Genomic DNA, 9901 nt, shown 5'->3' on the forward strand with positions numbered 1-9901 from the left:
GAAGAGTTCTCGTTCCTAAATTATAGAGAAATAGTACGTTTGGTTCACCTATTATAGTCGCATTGTTGTTACTTTCCATTCCTCAATTATTTATGAGGTGACGTTTTTGTCATTTAATCTTGTTAGATTTGGTTAAAAAAATCATTTCACAAATAATCAAGAGATAAATATTATTACTTTTTTATAATTTAAGAACAAAAAAGTATTATTTTTTAAAAAATAAAATATAAAAAATGGCACTTCGATCTCACCCATCATGAATGATAGAAAAACAGCATTTTTGTTCAATAATTATGTCTTTACCAGATTGTATACGAAGTGGCATTTTAACTAAACCCTAATTAAAATATAGCGATAAAAATAGTTCTATTTGTCTTATTTTATATTTATTATTTATTGATCAAATTAATTTTTTTCTTCTTTGTTAATTTTTAAAGTATTTTATTTTATTTTTTATTTAATTTTTTTATTTAATAAAATTTTTAATATAATTTCTAAACATATAAATTTTATATAATACTGTATAATATTAAATTTAACATTATGAAAATTATAAATTAGAATAACTTCAGTTAAGAATCGTTAATCAACTCAGACACCTAAAATATAACGAATAGAGTATCGCTTTGGAAACACTTTAAGGATGAAAAGCTATAATAAATGTAAATGAATGAGTAAAAATGTCATTTTCTTGAAAATGTTATTGTGTACGTAACTACTTACTCCCCAAAATTATAATTTTCATGAGTATTCATACATAGTGCGTTTCAAGGAGAAATGATACAATTCTCAAAAAAAAAAAAAAAAAAAAAAAAAAAGGAGAAATGATACACACACATACATAGAGTATTAAAGAACAGTAGTGACACATGTGTGAGAGAGGAGACAAAACAGGACCCACCAATGATTTGGTATGATGGGCATTTGATTCCGTGGGGGAGTGATGATTATGGAGCGTCGAAGATGGCAATGATGGAGGCTAGAATTTTTTGTGCCGATAAGGTTTCAACTTTCAACAACGTTTGTTGGCCTTTTTAGTCCCTTTTAGGTTTTTTTTTTTTTTTTTTAATATCAAAGAAATATGTATCTGTTATTTGAAGATGTGCATTTGATAAATCTTATTTTATATAATACAGAGTAATATATAAATCACACATGACAAACAAATAGCATTATAAAATCCTGTACGACAAATTCAATTAAAAAATTATTATAAATACCTAAAATTATAATTTTAACTACGAAAATCATACTTCACCCAGTTTTATTTTCGGATGCTTTTATAATTTTGGTTGCTGTCTTTACGGTCAGCCGACCAAGGTTGATTACAGTAGTTAGCAGCCACAACCCTCCAATGTTGTCCCCACTTTACTTTCTTTAGCTCCCTCATTTCCCATATTTTATGGAGATAATCCTCATCATTGTCAATTTATTTTATTTTATTTTTTTAATTTTTAGGGTGTGTGTGCAGTGTCATCGCGAATAAATTCCTTATTTTCTTTTATCCATCCTTTACCCTTTATTTTTTCTTTTGTTACATAAAATATTTTTAAAAAGGTTTTCTGTTTTAATTTATGCAACAATATATTACCAACATGTTAGACTGTCGAAAAAAGTTCACATATAATTATTGTTCTTGTTCCAACAGTATATGACTATACCATCTTTCTGATTATTAGATTTAAGAGAAACTAAAATGTATTTTATCTGAATGTTTACTCTCAAATTATTAAATTGTTGAAAATTTCTTATATTTGGTGGTTATAAATGATTTTTTGACTAGTTTTGATATTTGGAAAAACATCTTAACCGTTTATTCCAAGTACATACATCTATAAATACTTGATAATACTCTTCTCCCAAACACTTGATAATACTCACCACCGAATAAGGTTGTCAAAAGATTTGTACTGAAAATTTATTGACAACAACCAATGATTATATTGTCAGATCTTTTACTTCCGAGCATCCAAAATTTCGAACAAACATATGATCAGAAATTTCCCAGCAACCATGAAACAAATATTTTTTCTTTTTTTTTTTTTAAAAAAAAAAGAAGCTAAAACCCCAGCATTCCGTCATTAGGTATATGCGAATAACTTCTGGTAAATTATACTAGAAAAATCGTACCGTATATGACAACATCAACAAAAAGTATACTAACAAAAATTAAACTCATAATCTTATATTACAAGAATCCTATTCCGCCGCCCAGTTGAACTACCCTTTAAGGCAAACAAACACTACAAATTAGTTGCATGTGTTTTTTGACTGGAGAATAGCGCACTTGATCAAATTAGATAGATAGTGGATATTCTCTCAACTAGATAAGGTAACGATTGGCTGAACATTCTTCTCTGGTAGCATATATTTTTATTTCCACAGCAATTTTTTTTTAAAAATAATTTAAGTCAACAAATAATATTCTAAAAGGATTATGATATTTATTCTTTAGGCATCCATTTGCATTCAATTCACAAAAATGATCTTTTTTTCTTTATTTTCTGAAGCTGCTTTATATCGACCTTTATATATTCTTTATTTTTTCTTTAAATGATGTCAAGATCATCATACAACTAATTATATATGTAGGGCGAATAAGTCGATTTCACAAAAGATAAATATATATATATATATATATATATATATATATATATATATATATATATATATATATATATATACATAGTGAAAGGTTCCAGTGCGGTTGAGTGCTTCCCGTGCGGTTAATTAATGTGCGTGAGTTGTGTACTTAATGTGCGTGAGTTTTGTGCTTAATGTGTCTGAGATTTGTACTTAATGTGCGTGAGTGTGCAGTGGCGGAGCCAGGATTTAAGTTGAGTGGGGGCCAAAAAGAGGTAAAATGAATTAAAAAATGTTCAAATACAAAATATCAAATAGGAATAAAATTGTTAAACAACTATATGCTAACTAACCTTAACTAATTATTCCAAATAAACAACTATGCCAACTAACATTAACGAATTTCCAGCAAATGTATTCGTCCTTAGTAATTAACATAACCATTAAACAAGGGTTGAACTGCTAACCTTCCATTGTATTAGGAGATAAACCAATGGCCTTACCATCCAAGACAATACAAACTTTGTTTAAGTCTTGGTATATTTAGTATATATACCATTTATATGGGTAGAGCTGCCCCCACTGCCTCCATTGTGGCTCCGCCACTGTGAGTGTGTAATGTTAATGTGCGTGAGTTCTGTACTTAAGGTGTGAGTATTGTGCCTAAGGTGCATGAGTTTTGTGCTTAATGTGCATGAGTGTGTACTTAATATGAGTTGTTGTTGAAACGTTAAAGTGCATGAGTTTTATGCTTAAGGTGCGTGAGTTTTGTACTTAATGTGCATGAGTGTGTACTTAATGTGAGTTGTTTTTTAAAACTTAAGGTGCGTGTGTTTTTGTGATTAACATGTGTGAGACTTGTACTTAACATGTGTGAGGCTTGTGCTTAACATGCATGAGGTTTGTGTGCTTAATGTGCGTGTGTTGTGTACTTTAAGTGCGTCAGATTAATGCTTAACGTGCATCCACCCGCACAACCGCACGGGAAGTCTCAAATGCACCTAATCCCTTATATATATATATATATATATATATATCACTACTGGAAATTATGGAATTTCTGACCACCTGAAAGTGATCTTAAATCAAGTCGAAAGCCTTGTTCCGACCACTTTTGGTATCCGGAAAAACCTTTGTTGCTATTTCCGACTACTTTTTTGGTACAACTTGATTTAAGATCACTTTCAGGTGATCAGAAATTACATAATTTCCAGTAGTGTGTGTGTCTATATATATATATATATATATATATATATATATATATATATCTACTATACTAATAAGAGCCCAAGAGAGTTAGGCCTATAATGGGTAGAAAAAATGGCGGTCACAGATTTTAATCAAATGAATGGCTCAGATTGATAAAGAATTGATCAGATTTAAATTTTACACTAAAATTTCCTAAAATACCCACACACCGTTACTAATTCCGTTAAAATTTTAAGAATTGCCGTTAGTTCACCGTTAACTTACTCATTGATTTCAATAAAATTAAAAAAAAAAAAAAAGTCTTAGGTTCGAACCTCATCCCAATCAAAGTTGGCATAATTAGTACTCTATTTTACTCTTATTAAATTATATAAATAATAATTTAGTAGTTACAACAAAAAAATAGTACATATGCATTTCTTTAATTTAGAATTATGTGTCCACAATGTCTTTATTCAAAAAAAAAAATATTCATTATCAATAAATTAAATAAGAGAAATAATTTTATTAGTTATATTGTCTTTATTTTTCTTCAATATAAAAATTCTTTATATTCAAATTTATTAATTGATTATATTCGCTACATTGTCCTTACAATGTCTTTATTCAGTGAAAAAAAATTATTAATTATCAATAAATTAATTAAAAGAAATATTTTCATTAGTTATATTGTCTTTATTTTTCTCAAATGTAAAAATTTTTACATTCAAATTCATCAATTGATTATATTCACTACATTATCTATTATCTTTTTTGTGCACTATTTTTCTAATTAAATATCAAAGTTATAATACAAAATAATGCTATATATTTATTTACCAAGTATTTTATTAATACCATGATAAAATTAAAAAAATATAATTAATAAATCCAACCATATTAACTACTTGAGAGATTTTGTGACAAGAGAGTATTCAAATCACACAACAAATTGAAGTGAGAACTACCTCGCAATGTCCTTGTTTGACAATCAGCAGTTAGCGGTTAGCGTTAGCAGATTTGACCAGTGAATTTATTTAATTATTAACATTGGGTAGAAAAAATGACCGCCAAATTATTAAATCAAATGAATGGTTCATATTGTTCAGGTTTTAATTTTTTTCTTTTAAGATTTTCTAATTTATCCTTAATTATATGATTATCCATTTAACTTTTCCGTTAATTCACCGTTAGTCTAATTCTAATATTAAAGTCTAATATAGAATTATAACTACACCATTAATCTAATTCTAATATTAAAGAATTAATAGAACTTAACCACAAATCCTAATGTCGGAATCTCCTCAAACAATATTAGTATATATTTAATATTTTATGCCCTAATTTTTATTTGTTCTCCCTTATGTCCCGTATTTGGTTTCAACTATACCTATACAATTATTTTATTGACAATTATAATCAATCTTGACTATATTATCTTGCTTTTGTAAACTTAGAATTACCTATTTAACCCGCACGGGCTTAGCTCAATGGTTTAGTGGGTAGTATTTGGGAGAAGAGACCAAGGTTTGAACCTCGGCGGCGGCAGTGCGGGAATTATGTCCAAAGTGGGCAGATTCCTTGTGCGTATCAGCATTTGACCCTGTCTGCTGAACCATTGAGTCACCATGATTTACAACTTCCCACAATGCTCTGTCAGGTCGGAGTGTGGGGGGCCCTTGGGGTTGGGGATTCAACCTTTGGGAGAAGAATTACCTATTTAAATACGCAAATTCAACCTTCAATTATCTATGCATGAACAATTTCAATATAATCCTGCCTTAATATATACAACTTCCCACAATGCTCTGTCAGGTCGGAGTGTGGGGGGCCCTTGGGGTTGGGGATTCAACCTTTGGGAGAAGAATTACCTATTTAAATACGCAAATTCAACCTTCAATTATCTATGCATGAACAATTTCAATATAATCCTGCCTTAATATACTTTAAAGTACTTATTTAACAAAAAAGCATTGGGCATTATCCCAATCGCGCAATGCGCGTAAAAAACTAGTATATATATATATATATATATATATATATATATATATATATATATATATATATATATATATATATATATATATATATATGCTCAATGTGTATTTTCAAATTAGTGTTTTATAATTTATCAAAGTATAATTCGGTATCTTGGCGTATATAAATGTAAGATTATCAATTTTTTTCATAAAAGTAAATATTTCAAAAATAGATACTATAATTTGGGTGTGCCGTTTATCAATGATTAATGCGTGATTTTAATTAGTTGATCAAAGTCCATGTTAAATTTTATATTGTATTTTTTTAATACACTCTAATGTATTCATAGTATATGGTTATCAATTATTTTTGTAATAACGCTAGTCTAAATACTTAGTCTAAAAACGATAGTCTAAATAAATACTACTCTTGGTTTAAATTTCTCTAATTCTTCTTAATTCTATTTTGGATAGCATTGTCATTGTCTTCATCTTCAGTACATGTCCTCTTTTTTTTTCTTCTTTTTTTATTTATTTTTTATTATTGTAGTGTGTCATGTACAATTGGGTTACTGGTGGTAGCATAGATGGATTCATGGTGCAATGAGATTATGGTGTAAGAAACTTTATATTTGCCTTGTTGTGTATATGATGGGATCTTAGTTGTACTATTAACTCTTTATCTTACAAGCACCTATTGATATTTGATAGTGGCAGTTTTTCCCTACATATTTCATGCATTGTGAGATGTGTGTCATATGTTATCATGTGAAAGTATTGAACAAAATATTGATATTTATTATATTTGTATAAAATAATTGGTAAATAAATATATATAACATATTTCGTATTATAACTTTGATATTTAATTACAAGATAATGCAAAAATAAGACAATGGATAATGTAGTGAATATAATAAATTAATAATTTGAAGGTAATGAATCTTTGAATTATAGAAAATAAAGATAATATAACTAATGAAATTATATCTCTTTTTTAAATTTTTTATAATGGATATTTTTTAAAAAAAAATAAAGGCATTATAGACATCTAATTCTAAATTAATTAAATGCATATGTATTATTTTTGTTGTAGCTACTAATTTATTTAATTTAATAAGAGTAATAAAGTGGCGTACATACTTTTCTATCAATAATAATGAAATCATTGATTCTTTTTTTTATTTAATTTACATTTGTTGTTGAGACAAATTGTTTTGAGAGTGTCAATGACAATTGTTACAATTCCTGTCAATAGAGGATGATAATAAATAATTCAAAATATATAGTTACAATAGATATTGTTATAATGATATAGTAAAAATTAACTTACAAATTTCTTTAGAAGTTTTCATGCATTGATAAAATTCTGATGTGTAAACTTGTTCAATTGGAGCCAGTGGGATGTCAACAATGTCAATTCTTTGGAAAATGGTCATATTTTTTAAGAGTCCAGGTGTAATTGTATTTATGATCAACAACTTTGTAGTTAGGTCGTACATGTCTGACAATGATGTAAGAACAATTTTGTCTGATAAAAAAATAATAGTATAATATTTGTAAAGTAATGTATAATTGTACTATTATAAAAATACATACAAAAATTTTAATACCATAACGACCTAAATCATACTAATAATGTAAAAGTATAATTGAAATATTAAATTTTGTTCTGATCTAAATAATCAAAAGAAGATTAATTAAACGAAAAAAAAAAACTTGACCTAAATTTGTTTTTTTTTTTAAATGCATAAAAATCAAATGATTTTTAAAGTTCTTGATTTATAATCTTTGATGCTTAACTTTGAATGTTATGTATTTAGTCGAACTAATTATTTGACCAAAGTTTATGTTAAAATTTATATTATATATATTTTTAATACATTTTAACATATTCGTAGTATATGTTTAACAATTATGCAACCTCAAATTGGGATGAGGTTCGAACCTAAGGCCTTTCTTATAGAAATTAATGAGTAAGTTAAAAATAATAAATAGTTAATGGAATATTCCGTTACTAAAGTTTATACTAACGGAATTTAGGTTATTTAAGAGTATAAAATAATATAATAGAGGGTAAATAAGGAAAATCATTAAAAATACTAAAATCAAAATAATATGAACCATTCATTTTAAGAAACAATACTACCGACATTGTTTTGTTCCAGTTAAGGGCCTAACATTATTGGCTCTTATTAGAATTGTAGATATATATATATATATATATATATATTGTTTTGTGTTTATGTGTATTATGTTAAGAGTTTATGTGTAATATGTTAAGAGTTTATGTGTATTATGTTAAGAATTCAGGTGTATTATGTTAAGAGTTTATGTGTATTATGTTAAGAGTTTATGTGTGTTATGTATTATGTTAGATTATGTGTATTATGTAAGGAGTTTATGTGTATTCTACTATACAATTCTGTACATACCAAACATGGAATTTTTTAGGGTGCACAATGCATTGTGTGCGCTGGTGCACAATATAATGATTGTCTATTAGGGGCCTAACATTATTCGCTCTTATTAGGTTTGTAGATAAACAAAGGGATTTAGAATTTTTAGAAATTATAACCCAACGAACAAGAAGACGAGAAGAAAGAAACAAAGGAATCTGTAAGTGTAAAATTATTTACACATTAAACTTATTGGCTATTTTATTTAGTAGTAGCTTTATTAGTTTTTAATTAAGAAATTAATTAGAGTTGTTAGAATTAATTCTATTTTGGACCATGTGATATCTAAATGTGTGGATGGTATGTCTTGGAGAATGAAGTCTACGTATGAAGCTTTCAAAGAAATAAAAAGAACGTGGCTGAGGTTTATTCGAACAAGGAAAAAGGCTACATTTAAGGATCACAAATTAAGCTCAATATCTGCTATAAAAGGATGCTGTTCGAAAGAAGATATTGCTGATTTTTTAGATTAATATACTGAGCACACATTTGAATTACAAAGCTTCCTATTTTAATATGTTCTATGTTTAATTCTTAAGAATATTTAATCTATACTACATGATTAGTACGTGGTACTGCTGAAGTATCTTGTGAAGATTGTTCGGGTTTTCGTGTGTCAGTCCTGGATAGGTGTTAGAAAGAGTGGTAGTGGTAAAGGCTGGAGGTCATCTATATTTACCTCTTGTAATACTCCTTTTGGTGAACATCTATAGTGGATTGGGCAGACGTGGGTTGCCCCGCAGACGTAGGAGAAGGAGCTCCGAACTGCGTAACAATTTCTTTGTGTTTTTACATTACTTTATGCTTTCTGCAGTTATTATTTACACTTGCTTAAACGAGTTTAATTAATGAACGTAACTGGTGCATAACTTAAATAACAAGTAAAAATACATTGCTTTTGGTTTTCAAGTGTCACGGTGCAATTTCAATTGGTATCAGAGCCAGTAAACTTAATTTATTAATCTATCGATCTGGCGATTCCGTGTTTCTTGAATTCATCTCTTCAGCGGCTCTTATTATTTATCTGTTTATTGCTTATTTGTTTGATCTCACGGGGTGTTAAGTGTTACAGAATGGATCGAACTAAAGTCATTCCTCAGTTGACCGGCGACAACTACGCCTATTGGAAGGCTCGTAATCGTACGCACCTAAAAGCTCAAGGTGAAGCCGTGTGGCGGTCTGTGGTGTCAGGTTGGACACATCCCACCAAACCCAGTTCCAGCACTGACGGAACAGAAGTAGCTAAGCCTGAAACTAAGTGGACTCAAACAGAGATAACCAACGCTGGAAACAATGATAAGGCTTTAGACACAATTTATTCTCTTATGCATGAAAGTCAGTTTTCAATTGTTGCAGGTATTCCTTCAGCTAAAGGTGCTTGGGAAGCTCTTGAGTCTACTTACGAAGGAACTACGTCGGTAAAACACTCAAAGCTGCAACTGGTTCAGTCAGAATTCGAAGAGCTTCGCATGAATGAGGATGAGACAATTATCGACTTTCACACACGCGTACAGGAACTGGCGAATCGCGCAATGGTCCTTGGTGAACCATTCTTGCAAGCAAAGCTTGTTAAGAAAATACTGAGATCTCTACCTCCCAGGTTTCGAATGAAAGTCACAGCCATCCAAGAGCATGATGGCTGGGAGAATAAAACGGTTACTCAGTTAATGGGAAATCTTAAAACATATGAAA

The sequence above is a fragment of the Ipomoea nil genome, unplaced genomic scaffold (assembly GCF_001879475.1).
Source record: "Ipomoea nil cultivar Tokyo-kokei standard unplaced genomic scaffold, Asagao_1.1 scaffold3199, whole genome shotgun sequence".
Taxonomy (NCBI): domain Eukaryota; kingdom Viridiplantae; phylum Streptophyta; class Magnoliopsida; order Solanales; family Convolvulaceae; genus Ipomoea; species Ipomoea nil.